At 48.4% G+C, this 18039-nt stretch overlaps 2 long non-coding RNA genes and 1 pseudogene across 3 annotated transcripts in view; 1 reads left to right on the top strand and 2 right to left on the bottom strand.

Moving 5' to 3' along the window:
• LOC141725842 (class I histocompatibility antigen, F10 alpha chain-like) overlaps positions 1-18039 on the top strand; it is a 259037-nt pseudogene that overhangs the window by 184730 nt on the left and 56268 nt on the right.
• LOC141725913 (uncharacterized) overlaps positions 1-18039 on the bottom strand; it is a 46561-nt gene that overhangs the window by 19614 nt on the left and 8908 nt on the right. The gene's annotated exons all lie outside the window — the stretch shown is intronic.
• Positions 11592-17427, bottom strand: LOC141725920 (uncharacterized). 2 transcript variants are annotated; one of them, XR_012577487.1, is made up of 3 exons: positions 17240-17427; positions 16790-16878; positions 11592-16544 (listed from the first exon to the last, which is right to left on the bottom strand). It is a non-coding gene; the product is annotated as an uncharacterized LOC141725920 (long non-coding RNA). The 2 variants fall into 2 exon arrangements; XR_012577488.1 differs by having other exon boundaries at positions 16790-16874.

Here is an 18039-nt window from a genome sequence, read left to right as displayed (position 1 = left end):
CTGAGGAATTAATACCATGCTGAGCCACTTTCAACTGGAGATCTTGCACAACCTTCCAAGCAAAGATGCGATGACTATCATCCTGCCCTGTTCCAGGAGGTGCTTTAAAACCTGGAAAAGCCATAGGATTATCACAGGCAACATTTGCATTAGCACCGTTCTCCTGAGATATTCTTGGAGCACCTAATCTTTCTATCATGTCCCAATTCTTTTCTTCAGCTACTTTCTTCCTAACAAATTCCCAAAACTCCTGAGGCTGTCAAGGAAGCCCAGTTACTTGACATGGGGGCAAAGTCCATTGCGCAGTAAGGCTAGAGGTATTAGAAGGTGATCTGTCAACAGTTCCCCGCCCCAACTCAGGTGTTACTGTGGGCAACTCCCCACTTGATTTGCTGTTGCTGTCACTGTCAGGTAACGTAGGATATGACCCTGCAGATTGTTCATGCAGCTCAGAGGGGAGTGAGGGGGCAGATGGCTGGACTAGAGCAGAGGGAAGCAGGGGGGCAGAGGGCTGGGTTTCTCTCTCTGCTAAAGGCATTTCAGCTACCTGGTGCAGCAGTGTAGTGTATTCAGGCACCATCGGGAGCTGCTGTGCAGTTTGCCCAGAAGCCTTGGCAGCTTTCACAGAAGCTTTGGTAGCCTGCCTGGTAACTTGCATGGCACCTGCACTTTCTTCAAGGACAGATTCACCAAGTTCCCCATCAGAGGCCCCTTCTGCATCATCTCCCTCATCAGTTTCTGTTATCAACCCCGATTCTTCGTCCGTGTCCTGCTCTGCTTTTTCTCACTCTGTTTTCCATGCCTTTAATGCCTCAAAAAGTGATCCCCAGGTAACAGCTAGATCAAAAACTGTTTAATTGCCCACTCAGATGACTTCCCACAGTCTGTCCACAACTTTTTTCCATGCTTTAGCACTAAATGCTGTGTCAGGATCACTGCCAAAATCCTGTGATTTAGCCCACAGCAATTTACTATGAAGGGCATAGTCTAAACTATTAATTCCCTTATTTCTTAACAAAACTTTCCATGTAGCCAAAACAGTCTCTTCTTCATTAGATAAATTATCTCCCATTATTACTACTTGGTGGCTCACATACTTCCAAGTGTCTTGATAGGAGAAAATCAGGTCTGGGCTTCCCTGTGGTTTCCACCCGCCATTCTCAGCTGTACCAACGCAGCCTCCCCCACTAGGTCCCAGTGAGTCACGTTTGCCAGTTGCTAAGACCCCGTATGGGTCCAGACCAAGGATGTTCTTAAGGGTGTTGAATCACGTCGGGATCACCAGAGGACACTGTCAAGGCAGTCATGACACAAAGCAGAGATCACAAGCAGTCTCAGATGGCAACTCTTTATTATAGAAAATGGTGGACCTTTTATACATTTTTAATTGTTCATACTTCTTCTACCCTAACTATTGGCCACAATAAATCAACATAACATCATTGCTGAAAAGTTACAATGACTTCAACTAACTTTCTAAAATTACTTCATCCAGCTGCAAAGTTCTCTTCTTTTTCAATTCCACACTTCTCTTGGTCTCCTTGGCTACAGCCCTGGAGAGAGCTCCTTATCAACTTCTTGCTTCTTACCTTTCTTCTCACTCCTTTAGCTAACAGGCCCGCTGTTAGCCCCTTCCACACACAGGCATTTGCTATACCAGCCCCGACAGCTTCATAAGTAACAGTTGCCCAATGCTGAAGGTACACAGGTGGTTACATGCCTCTATCATTTACAGCAGGGTGGGTTTCTTCTTAGACATGGACTTCAGAAGTTTTTTACACTTCTCATTAGCATTTTCAACAGATAATTTTGAAAGCAGCACGTCTCTGGCAATGTCGTTCTCTATTTGTCTTTTAAGAGCTTGTTTCAAGCAGCCCTTGAATTGCATATAAGGCTCAGCTGGTCCTTGCTTTACATAAGTAAATACTTTTTGGGCGTCACAGCATCGGGAACCTTTAAAAATGTGCTATGCACAGCTTCAGTAATACCCTCAAGGGTCTCTCTAGGAATGTGGGTTTGCCCAGCAGGGTCTGAGTGGGTTCCCTCTCTGGCCAGGTGGTCAGTCATGAAGGCTGCGATATTCTGGTTTGCATGTCCCACAAATTTCACAAGCAAGGCTTCTACCCCTTTTCCCACTGAGCATCTGTGGAGGCCAGTGGGCCTACAGAACAAAGGCCATTATAGTCCTTTGGACAGACAGACAGACCGCAAGTTGGAGAAATCTCCCCTGTTCAGGGCAACTGAGCAGAGACTCTTCCAGGATGCTTTGTTGTATATGCAAATGTACCCAGTTCTACCTCCCTGGTTGGACTGTTGCCCTCTCCCTCCCTTTTTCCTTATATTTATATGTCCTTGAATGTTCTCCCTTCCCTGCATATCCATTGGCCCCATATTGCCTCAGTGTCCCACCCCCTTTACCCTATTGGCTGCCACTCCTTCTCTCCCCTCTGTACCGCCCTCAGCCCTCAGCCCATTGGCCCTGATGCTGTGCTCCGCCCTCCTTGTCCCTTGTATTTAAACCCGGACCTCCCACTGTTCTTTTTGTCTTTGTCCCCAGACCCCTTTGTGTGTGGCTGGAATAAACCTCCTCCTTTGACCTCCATAGATAGGCCCTTCCCACTTCTTTGTTGTTGGTGATTCCACAAGAGAAGTGTGTGCTGCAGGGATTCTGTGTGTGTGTGCCTGTGCCACTGAGCAGCTTCATTACTGGAGACACTTCTGGAAGGTCACAGCTCTGCTGCCTCTCACGCCACCACCAATGGGTTTGCGGCTTGTGACATCTGGCAGCCTGAACAAGGACCTCTTCAGAGCATTCCTGGAGGTGTCTTCAGTAGCTTGTTTGCTACTCAAATTAAGCCATGTTCAGAGCAGCCAGTTCCCAGAGGAGACTCCTAAGTTTTATTGGGGCAATCCCACAGGTGACCGGCAACCTTCTTGAGGTGAGAAGATCGGTTGGAGCTGACGGAGCACCTGGAGAGCTTTTGTTGACCCACTGTCTTGTGAGTAATATATTTGGGGGTCACCCTTTTTTGTCTTTCCTTTGCCTTCTTTTCCTCTTGGATGTTGGGAGGAAGTGTGGGGATGGGAGCCAAACTGACCCACCCAGAGAAGGAAGTTTATTCCAAGGTTATACAAGTTAAAGGAATACTTGTTGGGGAAAATTTTCATTTTTCAAAGGGAGATTTAAAATCTTTTCTTCATTGGTTGTTCAAGTATTTTCCTGATATTATGAGGGAATGCATTCCAATGAGTTTTAGGACCATACAGGGAAAAGGTTCTACATTCTTCGAGTTAAAGGGGATCTTTCAGTGGGGAAATTTTATCCTTTGGCCTTATTGTTACATCTGTAGAAAATGTTGGGAAACATTCGGGACCCCAGTTTAACACCCCTTCTCCCCATTCCTCCCCTCACATCCCTAAACCCTCTTCCCTGCCTCAGGGAGGATTGGGAGATGGATCCTGCCAGCAGGCACAGGGTTGCTACCGTCTCCCTGATATCTCCCAGTGTCCTCTGTCCCCTCTCCAGGGCAGCACTGGCCGTGCTGCCTTGGGCTCTCCCCTAACCCTCTTACCAATGTCCACATACCCAGTTCTACCACCCCCTGTTTTTCTCCCAGATGGTTCCAGCAATGTGGCCAGCCCTGCCATCTTGTCTTCTCCCCCTCCAAGTTTTCCGGCCCTTTCTCCACAAAATGGTGCTGACCCCACAAAGGCAATGGCCATTTTGTCACCTCCCTGTCCTGCCAAAAATGGCCTCTCTTACCCTCCCCCCACTTTCTCTATTCCTGTAATCGCGCTCTGCCCCTCCCTTCTCTTTCAGGAAGTGTGTCCATGTTGGGACTTCCCTTCTCTATTGGGAATCCCCTACCCATTATGTACACCATCCCTACCCCCTCTTCTCTTGGCTCCTCCCCTGATTGTCCTCCCCTTCCCATTCCCACAACACTGGAGCCAGAAGTGGTGATGACAATGACCAGAAGGAGGCCATATTGGCTTCCACAGCTGCCCACAAACAGGCAGATTCCGGCTGCCACAAGAGGCCCCGTGCAGTCATCAAGCACTCTCCAACCTCCTCGGATGATGAGAGTAGGGATTCTGCAGACCTGGATTCCGATCCTGAGTCTGAGGATTGCTGGGCCAAACTGCAGAGGGAACCTACCTGGGAGGGGTCAGAGCTTGTCAAAAATCTTGGCCTGGTCAATTATATGTAAACACAGCAGAAGGGCAACTGCAATCAATTCCTGGGAGCCAATCCCCTATGGGGAATTGAAGGAGCTCTGCAAAGTGGCTAAGGAATATGGTCAAGGGATGCATTTCTTAAAAAACTTGCTGAAAGCTACTTTCTCTGCCCATATCTTGATCCCTCATGATATTAAAAATATCATTAACTGCCTCCTCTCCCTGGCTGAGTGCATGCTGTGGGAGAGGCAGTGAAAAAGGCATCTCAAAATCACTGGTGGACACATATTGAAAAGATGCCAACAAACCAAATATAACCCTTGAACAAATGGCAGGAGAAGGTGACTTCCAGAAGCTACAAGACCAAGCAAAGGATTTACAAGAAGCTGCACTCAATGACATCGCCACTGCTGCAAAGACATCCCAGCTCCTCACTCCCAATGGCACCCTACATACACAGAGTGTCACTAACATCAAACAAGGGGTGACTGAACGTTCATAAAATTTGTAGACAGACTTAAAGTTGCTCTTGAGAGACAAATAGAAAGCCCAGAGGCCAGGAAGGAAGTACCAAATAACATGGCCTTGGCAAAGGTGAACGCTGACTGAAAAACAATATTAAGAGCTCTCCCCTTCGACCCAGAACCTACAGTTGACCAGATGATTGAGGCCTGTGCCAAATTGACTTCCACTGAACACACCATGGCAAAGGCAATCCCTAAGAGAGTAGCAGAGGCCTTTTTAACATCCAAAGACGCTGCAAAATGTTTTAATTGTGGGAAACTGGGCCATTTTATGAAGGACTGTCCAGAACACAAAATGCCTAAAGACCAGCAGGCACCAAAGAGGTGCCATTCACCACATTGTATGGATTGCAACAGATATTCTAACAGCCGTTCTCAGTTTTGTTATCACCTGCAGCCTCACCACCACCAGCACCATTATCAGCCAAAAAACTTCCAACAGACTGCAGGGCGGCCCTGTGTGAAGACAGCAAATAGAAAGCTGTTTCACTCTACCTTTTCCACTATTCCAGAGGTCCAAGATGTGGGAAATTCCCGTGGAGCTCTTCATACTCCAAACAGCAGACCAGAGTCACCAAGGCTTTCCAGCAAGTTCAGGTCGGAACGTGATGCCAGCTGGTGAGTGCTCTGTGCATACAATTTGATCCATCTGCTTTCTATCATATTCCCACCAGAAAATATGGACCCCTAGAGGGCCTGAGAGATGTGCTGGTAAAAGATAATTGTATTCATGGACCAAATGAAATACATATTACAGCAGCAGTACAAACTGTTGGGCCAATTGTCGAAATCACAGTCACTGTCTGCTGCACAAAACTACCACACTTCCTGCACAGAGAGACTGTGATCGCCCAAGCCTTTTTATTGCCACTAAGCATACACAATATCGCAGAGCACCCAGTGGAATTCTGGGTTGAAATCATGGGCCAAGACAAATCTCTTATATACTGCAGTCAGTTGAATAAAGGTAATAACATCTACCTACAAGGGATGGTGGACACAGGGGCCAATGTTACTATCATTACACAACCTAAATGGTCCCAGAACCAGGAGCTGACTCCTGTCACTGGAGTCATCTCAGTGATTGGAGGAGCCATCGTCTCCATGAGGAGCAAGCATACTATCACATTAGAGGGACCAGAGGGCCAAACTGCCACCATCAGGCCATTTATATTCAGGACAATCCTGTGGGCCAGGGACCTATTGTGCCAATGGGGAGCATGACTTGATATTCCACCTCGATCCCAGGATTTCTAGCTGGGGCCATTGCAGAGTGCATCACCCCACAACTCACCTGGAAGACTGACACCCCACTGTGCGTGGATCAGTGGCCCCTCTCAACAGAGAAATTACGTACCCTTGAGCTCCTTGTGGAGAAGCAGCAGCTTTCCAAGGGCCACATCATACCTACCAACAGCCCTTGGAACTCCCCCGTCTTTGTTCTTAATAAACCTGGCAAGGACAGGTGAAGGCTCCTCTATGACCTTCATAAAATTAATGAGGTCATGGAGTGTTGCGGCACGGACTGTGCCCTGGCCAGGTGACAATGACAACAGGGGCGTGACAGATCCCCCTCACAAGTTCTGCAAATCCCAGCTACCAGTCCCAGTCCAGCGCAGGAACAAAAAGGCAGCAGCCTGGGTCTTGGGGGTGAAACATGGGTGGCTTTATTTCATGACCAGCAGCCAAGACAAAGACTTGGGGTGAACAAGAGCTTTTATAACATCACTCGGGAGGAGGGGTTTAGGGTAGCAAACCAATAGGAGTATGGTTGGGGAGGCTCCAAGCAGGACATTTTACACTTGAACCAATAAGAGAGCCATAGGGAGAGACATAACTTGGGTAAACCAATTAGGGTTCTAAAAGATACAGAATAGACAGGAAATTCTCCAGAAGAAAGGGGAGGTTTGGGGGAGGATTGACATTCAATGGGAGGGGAGAGCAAGGAGGATTCTGGGGAAAAGGGGCAAGGATAGGAAGGATTGACAACTGGGAAGGTTGGGGATTCAACCTTGGTAGAGAGTGGATAGGTGACAAAGAAAATGATTGACATCTAACTGAACTGAATAACAATGAGGGAGTACGTCTAATTTTCGAAACACAAAATGCAAAATGAGGAGCCTATGCCACTGTGAAGACAGGGGGAGGACAATACAGGGGGACTACAAGACCACAGATTAGGCAGAGAACAAAACCACAAATTCAGCAGTGAACCTGCCAAACAAAGAAAATGCACTAAAATAATGGAGGACACGGGTCCCTTGCAGTCTGGCCTTCTCTCTCCCTTCATGCTTCCCCATGATTGGAGACTGAATGGAGTCATTGATATTAAAGGCCACTTTTTTAACATCCCTCTCTATCCTCGAGATGCTCCCAGATTCGCCTTTTCCATACCCTCCCTGAACAGACAGGCATCTCTGAAGCGCTACCACTGGTGAGTCCTCCCCCAAAGAATGGACAACTCGCCTTCTATGCCAGTGGTACATGGCCCATGTCCTATCTCCCATCCCAAGGACCTTCCCAGATGCCATCATCCTACATTATATGGATGACATTCTGTCTTGGTTTGAAAAGACAGGTGTCTGCTAAGGAAGGCAGGAGATTCCTGTGAAATGGAAAATGTAAACCCCCTCCCTCTGAAATATTATAATTTTGAAATTCAAAGGCTCTCAAGCAAAGATGTGGGAATAGGAATAACAGTTCTTTATAAGGGAAAAATAAAAATACGAATGCAATAGTACACAACAAAGGAAACTGACAGTCAGAATACGACCTGACACCCAGTGGGTCACAGTGGTGGTAGCAGTCCTATTAAATGGTGGCTGCAGCAGTGCTCCTGGAGTGACAGGTGTGGTTCTGTTGAAGCAGTGATCCTGTAGAAGGGTGGAGTTGTCCTCTGAAGGTCCAGTGGTGGTGTAGATGGGCCTGGACTTCCTCTGGGAATCTAGTGGAGAAAAAAAGCTGCTTCTCTAGGAATCCAGTGGGAAAAGGCTGTCTTCGTTGTTCCAAACCTTAGATTATATCCAGGTAGGAATGCTTGGCTCCTTGTTGCCCTGGTCTTCTAAGTTCTTCTAAGCCTTCTGATGTTTACATTCTTGTAATGGAGTTTCTCACGCACTTTTATGTAAATAATTGTTGTTGTTACATTCCTTTCTGGAGGAGGAGAAATCTGATGGATTGTTGGTTTGTCCAGTATCAGTGGGGAGGTGGCAATTCCATCCTCCAATCCTCTGTCATTTTTGAAAGTCTATAAATAGTGGAATCAGAAAATAAACTTCTTACCATAGAATTCCAGGGTCTGCGTTGTTTTATTTCATGTCCTATTGCATTATCTGGTGGCCACCATGTGTGGGACAGCCATGGGTGAGGTCGTATAGTTTTACCCCCCCACTCCCTGCTTTGGCGTGGGGACTGTGAGCCATTTGGCACTTTGCCTGCAGCTCTTGTGATAGTGGCAACTCCTGTGGTTTCTATGGAGGACTCCTTGGTTTTGGATCTCAGGAACGGTCTCAGGAAACGGGCTTTCATTTCCTGGAACAATTTTGAAAGATTATGTCTGTGGGCCAGAGAGCAAGGGGTTTTTTTCAGACCCGCGGAGGTGTTCTCTAGGGAGGTGTGGTCTCTCGTGGGAGAATGCCTCATGGAAGCTCTCTTTGCTGATTGTAGTATAGACGTGGGATTGTTGCTGGTGCAATGGAAAAAGTTTGACGTGGTTTGGCAAGGGTTTGGACTTTGTAGCTCTCAGATTTCCCGGGGGGACTCTTCCATCTTGGACACGGAGGAGGGGGAATTTGAATTTCTGCATGAAGCAGAAGTTTCCCCTCTCCCTCCAGATGGTGAGCTGGGAGACGGTTCCAGCTCAGAGGGCGACGTTTGTTCCCCAAAGGTGGATTGGGCTCCCAGCCAGCTGGTTCTGAGCAGCCAGCAAGTGGGCAGAGCCCCACAGACTTCTGGGGGCCCTGTGGAGTCAGCTAAGCCAAGCCCACCCTGCCTCACACCGTGGAGACAGCGGGGTAGGGGGGCATCGCCCTCTCTTTTTGCCTTCCTGGCACTCGGGGGCTGCAGGGAGCCCCGGCTCAGCCTCCACCTCTGCTTGAGTCTGATTTGGTGACAACACTTTGTCGAAATTGTGGCGTTTCCACAAAACACCCCCTGGGCACGGCGGGAGCAGGTTCATCCACTGCAGCACTGGTCTCGTCCTCAGGGGGGCGGTATCGACCGCCTCTGAGTCTGCGCAGCCTGCGGGGCATGCGCAGGCGGTGGAAGCTGCTGGAGGCGGGGTGTGATCGATGGTATCTTGGGCCCCACCATGGTGGGTGGGCAGCCCGCCCCACTCCACTCAGGGGGGGTGGTGTCTGCTGTGGGGTTTCATGTCATGGGCAGAACTCTCATAGGGGTGGTCCCGGACACCCCTGTGCTGCCCTGCAGTTCCATGAGTCGCGTCTCTCTCTGCTCCCCATCCCTCCCTCGTGCCACAAAAGGAGGGCCCCACGCAGGTCCCGCTCCGACCCACACTGGATCTACAAGTACTGCCAGGACCTGCGTCCACCGCCATGTCCTCTGCCCACAGTGCAGCAGACAGCACTGCTGGGCTGCCAACGGGCACGGGCTCTGCTGGGGCTGGAGTGGGCCCTGCAGTTGCTGGTTCGGCCCCACCACCCCGGCCTCCCACAGACACTGGGGCTGTGGTGCAGGAAGACGCTCTGGTGTTCACTTTTAGCGCAAATGGTGACCCGGCCGGCGTGGACCCTCCTTGATGGCCTTGTGGACACTCTCCCTGTGTCAGGTGACTGTACGTCTGAGGGAACACAGGCGGTTCTGGTGAGAAGTCAAAGCTAAGATTGAGGAAATCATTGATTGTGCCTTCGCGCAGCATCTGCTGGATTGCCGAGATGGCTCCTCGCCCTGCTGATGCTGCAGGGGAAGCGGTGCTGCGTGGTGTTGAGCTGACTCCCAGTCAGGCGTCTGTCTCTGTCCATGTGGGGCCCAAAGGATGGGACTTGGCAGGTGCTGCCACCTTACTGGGGGGTTGCCAGGCTTTCCCTGTGCTTAGGGGTGTTACTCATATCAGCCTTTATCATGGGAAGCTATGATGGAACTCTGTGATAACGTTGGACAATATGGTCTGGGGTCTGTTGAAGTCATGCAGCTGCTTCGAATGCTTGCTACTGATTTGCTGACACCTTATGACATCCACAGTTTGACTTCTATTATTTTTCTGACTGTAGAATTCGACATTTTTGAGTCCAAATGGACTTAGTTGGCAGCCAGGGCAGTGGAGCAGAATGCTATACTAGGTCTGCAGGATCCCAGGCGTGTGACTGGCACTGATGTGCTGTTGGGCACAGGCAATTATGCTGATCCTTATGGGCAAGCTGGCTTCAATCCCCTTGTGCTTGACCAGTGCCAGACAACAGGCATGGCAGTGTAGGAAAGGCATTTTGTGCTGTTCTTGTGAGCCAGCGAAGGCTTCCTGAAGATAAGGAAAGACTTCCAACTCGTATCTCTCTCAAGAAAGACACCAAGGCTACCCCCTGGCAACAGGATGGAAAAGAGAAAGTAAAAAGATACGGACTTTAGCTGGCTCACAGAATGACGTGGCTTCTTGTTCACCTACTGAGAACATTGTTTCTTTCTTATGACAAATGGGCAGTGGATGTGTCTGCTAAGTAAATTAAAATATCTTGAAAAATTATAAAGCCAACAGGTTGTTATAATAAATCGCTCTTATACACCCTTCTGATGGAGTCGGTACTTGGCGCTGTGTCTCATCCTATAGCAACATCTGGTGCCACCCACCATGATTGCAACCGGACTGTAAAAAAGGAAAGTGAAAAAGAGAGGAAAAAAGTAGAAGTGTACCCTAAAAATCAGGGAAGGCAGCAAGGATGCTATGGAGGTCTGGACCTAATTCAGATATCTGATTCAAGGTGAGTGATTTGGAAAATAATGGGAAATAATTTATCAAACGAGGAAAAGACTGTTTTGTCTACGTGGAAAACTTTACTGAAAAGAAAAAATGTTCAAGCTTCTGATTATGCTCTTCATAGCTTACTGATATGGTGCAAATCACACGACTTTAAAGCTGATGCTGACACTGCCTTCAGTGTCAGGGTATGGAAAAAGTTTGGGAAGAGACTATGGGAAGTGATATCTAAGGGAGATAAGACGATGTCAATTTGGCTACTACCTGGAGACTGTTGTATGAGGCATTGAAGGAATGAAAAGCAGAACAAGACAGAGTGGAGGAATTGGAGGAACAGGAATTAGAGCAAGAAACTGAAGTAGATGAACAGGAGGAAGATGAGGCTGAGCCCGTCTGTTCCAGATTGCAAGGAAAGACGTATTCTATTACCATCTGGATGGCCTTTGTCTTTTGTCAAGCGGGCAGTTTGCCTTATCTCTCTCATTGAGTGACCACATTCACTCCTCCCTTGGGAGGGGACATCTGCTGATAACAGAATATAGAATGTCACTGCATGACTGATAAGAACTATAACATCCCATTGTGAGATGCTCTGCCCAGAGGGAGGAGCCAAGCATTCCTACCCAGATATAATCCAGAGGTTCTGAAACACCAACACAGCTTTCTGCATTGGATTCCCCAGAGGAACAGCAGCTGCCTCTTCTTCCACTGGATCTTCAGAAGAAGATTAAACCCTTTTCTGCAGGACCCTCTGCTTCAACAGAACCACCCTTGACACTCCAGGAGGGCTGCAGCCACATTTCCAATTGGACTGCTAACAACACCCTGACCAACAGGGTGTCAGGTTGAGTTCTGACTCTGTCAGTGTTGCTCTGGTGTACTGCATTGTTTATTTTATCCTTTTATTTTTCCTCCCTAATAAAGATCTGTTATTTCTTGCTCCCATATTTTTTGCCTGAGAGCCTCTTAATTTAAAATTTATAGCAATTCGGAGGGGTGGGGAGGGTTTACATTCTCCATTTCAGGGAAGGCTCCTGCCTTCCTTAGCAGGCACTTGTCTTTCCAAACCAAGACAGTTGTCTTTTCCCTTTTGGAATACCAGCAAGATCATGTCACAAATGCCACAGAAAGTATTACATGCAAAGAAACCAAAGTTCTTCTTCCATTACACACACCCATGTTAACAGCCACTATTATATAACCAATACAAATTAGGTACCTGTAGGCAAAATGGGGAAAATTATTGGATTGCAAGAAACTTAGGAAAAATGGTAATAGATTTGGAATTGTATGTCCAAAAGGAGAGAGACAGATTTGTTTTACATTTAATATTACAATTCAGGATTCAGTAAAAAAACAACTAGTAAACAAAAAGGTAAAACCAGCACAGCAATCTAACTCTGCATTGACCCCAAATTATCTGTTGGGTCGTATTACAAAACTCCAAGCAGTTACAGAAATGATAGCAAACCAAGCTGCCCAGGCATTAGAGTTAATATCAAGTCAGCTAAGCCAAACAAAAACTGTAGTGTATCAGAATAGGTTGGCTTTAGACTATTTATTGGCCAAATAAGGGTACGTTTGTGGAAAGTTTAATATATCAGATTGTTGAAAATTGATGACCACAGAAAAGTCATTCTAGAAAAAGCAAAAGAAATCAAAGAAGAAATATTTATGCATATAATAACCCAGATACCAGTCCAAAAATTAGAAAACAATGTTAAAACCTAGCTGGTGGGGTAATGTATTAGAAGAAATTAAGGTTTTTCATTTTATGTGTTACAACTGTTTTGATATTTCTTCCTTGCGTAATCCCCTGTTTTATTCTGCCAGCATAGTCCAGAAGATGCAAGTAGACAAGAAATATTGCTCAAACCAAATGATTTAAAAAGAACAGGAGTGGGGATTGTGAAAAATGCGTATTTTATGATTGGCTTTTTACAAATATTAAAATGAATATTATATGTGTTGTGTTAGAAAGTAATGCTGTATTAATTCTCTTAAGTAGTGTGTTAAATATAGCTTTAGGTTATAAAAAATGTTAAAATATAAACGATGCTATGTAGGATACTTTGTTTAAAGAAAGGACTTGCAGCGAGATAGCAGCCATGGGACACCTAAATCTTTCAGAGAAAAATAATTTATTGCCCTCTTATCAGAAGAAATGAACATCTTCCCACTTTGAAGGCGCTGTTAAGATTCAGAGGAAGAAGCTAACAATGACCAGACAGAATCCTGTATTTGAATGGAATTTATGCATCATGGATGAAGAGTATGAATATGCAACAGGCTATTGTTTTTAAAGGTTAATCCTTTGTTAACGGGTGTCCTTTTTCAGACAGAAAAAGGATACCGGAAATACACTGCCCAAAAAAAGGTGCCCAGAAATCTGTAACTCTTTGGTTCTATTGTCTCATATTGTCCTAATTCAAATTGTCCAAATTATTGTTACTCTAATTGTGTTACTAGTTTTATAACCATTTTATTACTGTTAAACTTTTAAAATTTTTTTAAAAACGCAAGTGATTGGTGCTTTTCACAGCAGTTCTCAGCCACAGTCCCAGTGTAGCAGGACACGTTTTCACAGCAGCCGGGGCCCGCTGGTTCCCGCACAGCGTTACACAAAGGAGCAGCTGCGCTGCTGCTCTTCCCCCTTTGCCTCTCATATTCCAACTGTTTTAGCAGGTCCATAATTGCTGACCAAGGCTTTATAACACCCATGGCTTTGTCCTCAGCATTAGAGGCTGCTGCAAATAAATATTATCCAGCTCCCTCCCAAAAGGACAAATCTAGAACAGCAGCTTCTGATCCAGCTGATGGCTTTCACACCATATGAACAAAGCTTGTAGGGCTCATTCATCGTAATCAATCCCTCTCCTTTTAAAGAAGAAAATCAGTACCTTAATTATGGAGTTTTCTGGTGCTGACATCCAAGCTCCCATGGTCTCCTAGGTGACTCCACTCCACAGAAAACAGGGCTAGAAACCTCACAGCACTTTCCAATATCTACTTAGCAAAGTTCTGTTTTTTCACCATGTCGCATACATCTTTTTATGAAAATCCTTTTCTTTAGGATTTTCCCTTCTGAGAAGCTGAGGCCTCAGAGAAAAAATATAAACAATAGTTATCTGCTGCTGTGGGATGCATCAGGTAGATTTTTGATTGGGCCCTCTTGAATGTTTACAATTAATGGCCAACCACAGACCAGATAGCTTGGATTCTCTGTCCGAGCCACAGATCTTTGTTATTCTTTCTTTTCTATTCTTAGCTTAGCCTTCTGAGGAAACCTTTCCTTCTATTCTTTTTAGTACAGTTAAAATGTAATACATATATTATAAAATAATAAATCAAGCCTTCTGAACATGGAGTCAACATTCTCACCTCTTCCTTTATCCAAGAACCTTGTGATCATGGTCACATCACCATGCTGGCTGTCCCGTTGATTCCCAGTTTTACGCTGTATTTATTCCAGTTCCCACACTGTTTCCCAGCTCTTACACTGCTTGTAACCTGGTTCTACACTGATTCCCAGCTCTTACACTGCTTGTAACCTGGTTCTACACCGATTCCCAGCTTTACACTGTAATATTCCTGGTTCTAAACACCATACCGGCTTTTCACCATCTGTCTCCTTTGCTCTGTGCCAGGTTATCTGATGACTTTGGAGGCCACCACAAGTTAGGTCACGGTTGGGGGGAGAGGGCACAGGAGATGGAGACCACTCACCCCGAGTTTCATGTGGCAACAGAGGCAGTTTATTTCCCAAGCTCCCCTTATACAGTGCATTTGAAAGACCCAGTCTGGATGCTCTCAGTGGTTTAAACTCCATGCCCCATCAGGTCCAGGCCACTGAGATGGCTGCAGCCTTGGGAGATATTTAATTGGACAAGACCCTTTTCAATCACGGTCACACATATGTGCAGGGGCACGCACACAGACAGAAACAGGCAGTGCAAGCAAGGTAGCTGTGAAAAATTCCCCTCAGAGGTCACTGAAATTCTCACTTGGGATGCTCTTGCATCTCCCATTGGGTGAAGGATGGGTGCTGTGGTGCTGCATTTCTTTGGCCCAACTGGCTCCCAGCACTGTGGGTGAGAGCGAGCTGTCCCCAGGTAGCAGTTAAACCAGGGTGCAGCCATAGGGCACAGCTGCTCTACGGCACGGGTGGACTGCGTTGGGGATAGGATGCACTGAGGGCAGGGACAAGGAACAGGGGAAGGTCTTCTGTATGTTTTGCAAAGGGGTTCATTCCCTGGATGGCCAGGGACAGAAAGACACCCATGGCCTGGGTGATGCTGGCCTGATGTCAGGCACCCACCAAAGCCACTCTGTCCCTGCCCCCCGCAGGTGCACAGGGGAGAGAAAATTTAACCAAGAGTTCCTGGGTCAGGATAAGATGAGAAGAGACCCCTCACTAACCACCAAAATGGGCATCACAGACACAGCCTGGGCACAGGGAGGGAATTTATTATCAACCAAATCAAATCAGGACAAGGAGAGAGGAAATAAATCTTTCCAACACCTCTCGCCCACCCAACAAGAGTCACCCAGAATGGTTGTAACCAGGGCTCTGCCAACCAGGGGTCACTGGAGATCATTCAGTGTGGATCCTCCCATGGGAGATTGTTGTATTGCACTAAAGATGGAGCTGGAGCAGTGCACAAAGCTCTTCCAGCACTTGGGCACTTGCACGGCTTCCCTTACCCGTGCCTCCATTGGTGTTGGGCCAAGTGACAGCTCCTGGAGGAGCTCCTCCCACAACTCTGGACACTCATAGGGCCTCTCCCAGGTGTGGATGCACAGGTGGAGTTGCAGTTAACACTGTTCCTGCAAGTGAGGCTGGGGAAGGGCCTCTCCTCTGTGTGAATCTGCTCATGTAAAGGAGATGGAAGTTAGTCTGAACCCTCTTTCCACACTCAGGACACGCATAGGGCCTCTTCCTGCTGTGGATATTTTGGTGATTGATGAGATTGGAGCTCTGCCCAAAGCTCTTCCCACATTCCCCACACTCTTAGGGCCATTCTCTTTGTGTGGATCACCTGGTGGTGGATCAAGTCCCAGATCCAAAGCTCCCTCTGAAGCCCTTCCCACATTCCAAGCACTTGTGGAGGTTCTCCCCATCCTGAGGCTTCTCCACCAGCTGTGAGCTCTGTCTGGATCTCCCTCTGGCCGCCTTCCCGGCACATGGAGAGTCTTTCCTCCTCACAGCTCCTGGGGCTGGGTTTGCAGCCTCTCTTTCTGTAGGATCTCCAGGGCTTTTCCTCGCCCTTTGTGGGAAGGGACCACAGGGAGAATGGGGCAGAGATGCCTTGGGAGGACACTTCTGTCTAATTGTCAATCAGCTGTGGTCCACTCCCCCATTTCTAGAAGGTTCTCTGTTCCTCATTTCCCCGTTGGATTGTGTTGTAAGACCACCCTTTCCCCCAACCCCATTGATGTACCCCTCGTCACCCCACCTCGACTCCTCCTCTGATCCCTCTTCCTATTGGTTGTCTGTATCCTGGCCCCACCCACCTTCTTCCTGTTATAAATCCTGGCCCCACCCATGTTCTGGGCTCTGCCACTAGCTCTCCTTTAGCTGGTTGTGTCCCTGCTCCTCTCCTCGCCTGGACCCTTCGATTCTCCTATAATAAACCAGCTGGACCCTCAGCAGTGTCTAGAGCCCTCCTTCTTCAACTGGTCGAGCACAAGATTATCCATCAGGGCCTGAGTGCAAGGTGGGCTGGGGGAGCTGCTCCCTCGAACCTTGAGGAGTCTGCTCTGACCGCACCTGCCCAGGAGCTCCCTCGCAGGAAGAAGATATCCCGCACCCATTAGATTCCCGTGCTGTGCCCTGGAGCCACTCAAAACGGCCTCTTCCATGAGGTTCTGCCATGGGGATTTGTCATCCCTGGTCTCTGTCTGCAGCTCAGTGCCTGGGATAAGGAAAGAAAAGGAGAGGAAGGAATGAAGAAGGAAGGACAGAATGAGGAGAGGAAGGAGGGTGGACAAGGAGAGGCTGGGATTTGCCTCCATGGCAGAGGGAAAGGGAAGGAGATCCACCCAATGCATCCCCGGCAGGACAGCTTCATCAGCAGGGTTGTCCTGCAGCCAGGGGTGATGCTAGGCTGGGAGATGGAACAGAGGAGTGGGGGGAAAGGAGCAGTGACTTCCTCCTCACGTGCCTCAGTGTCCCATGCAATCTTCCTTTTCCTTGCAGCCTCCTCCTCCTTTTCCATCTGGACAAAGTTTGGGATTGACAAATCCTGGCTTGGGGGAAACCTTGGTCCTTCTGATCAAGTCCATCTCCAGAAGTCACCGCCCCATTCACTGTTGGTGGGCCCAGACCCTGCTCATCTCCAGCCTCCCCCACCCCTCCAGGCTGCTGGGATCCCCCAGCTCCGGGATTGCTCCTCCCTGCTCTCCCACTCCCAATGAGCCCCAAACCTGATGCCACCCCCCTGCCCCTGCCAGTACCAGGCAATCACCATGTGGGTCCTCCAAGACCCCTCCAAGGGGCATTTGCGGCTCAGCTGATGGGTTCTGTGAGATCCAAACATCCCCTCCCTTGCAAAAAGCCCTCCTGGACACTCCATGAGGGATGTGGGATGAGATCCCCCTCCCTGCTCACCTGCAGGATGTGGAGGGTGGATCGATGCTGCTGGAACCAGGGAGAGCTGCGGACTCAGTGGGTGGGTGAGGGAACTGTGTGGTTCTCCTGCTGCTCCTCCTCTTCCTGGTACTGTTCCTGTTCTTCCTTTCCCTCCTCCTTTCCTCCTCCTCATCCCCTCTCCCTGCTCTTCCTCTTGCTCCCCCTCCCTGCCCACCCCAGACTCCCCTTTCCCCACCACCTCTCTCCCACAGTCACAGCACCACCAGCTTTTGGGTGGAGGGAACCCCCCATGAACCCCCCAGGGATGGGCAATGGGCTTGAGGACCCACCTAGTGGGGATCCATCCCTCCCCAGAGTTCCAGGGAATCACTTAAGGGATCAAGTGGGGAACACAAAGGAATCCCCATGGAACTGCCTTTTTTCTGTTCCATCCCCACCTTTTCCTCCCCTCTCCCATCATTCCCCCAAACTAAAGATCCCTCGCAACTCAGTTTTGGGGTCCCATGCCTCTCCCACTCTCTTTGAATCCTCTTTTCCCCTGTTCTTCTGCCTCTTTGCCATTGTCCCTCCAGCCCCATCCCTCACCCTTGTGCTTGGTTTTGGGGGATCCAGGCCCCTCTTGGCTCTGTCCGGGGGGTCACATTCCCCCTTTCCCTGAAATCTGGCAGCTCTTGGGTGCTTTTTCCTGAGAGGAATCTCTGAGTTTTGGGATTTTTGGGGCACAGTTTTGGAGGGGGGACAGCTCCCTCTGGCTTTCCCCTTCCTGCTGTGGCCCCTCAGCTGCCCCTGACACCCTGGGGGCGCTGGGATTTCCCTCC

This window comes from Zonotrichia albicollis, chromosome 31, assembly GCF_047830755.1.
Source record: "Zonotrichia albicollis isolate bZonAlb1 chromosome 31, bZonAlb1.hap1, whole genome shotgun sequence".
NCBI lineage: Eukaryota > Metazoa > Chordata > Aves > Passeriformes > Passerellidae > Zonotrichia > Zonotrichia albicollis.
Note: the sequence above shows the minus strand (reverse complement) of the source record. Positions and strands in the feature narration are given on the sequence as shown.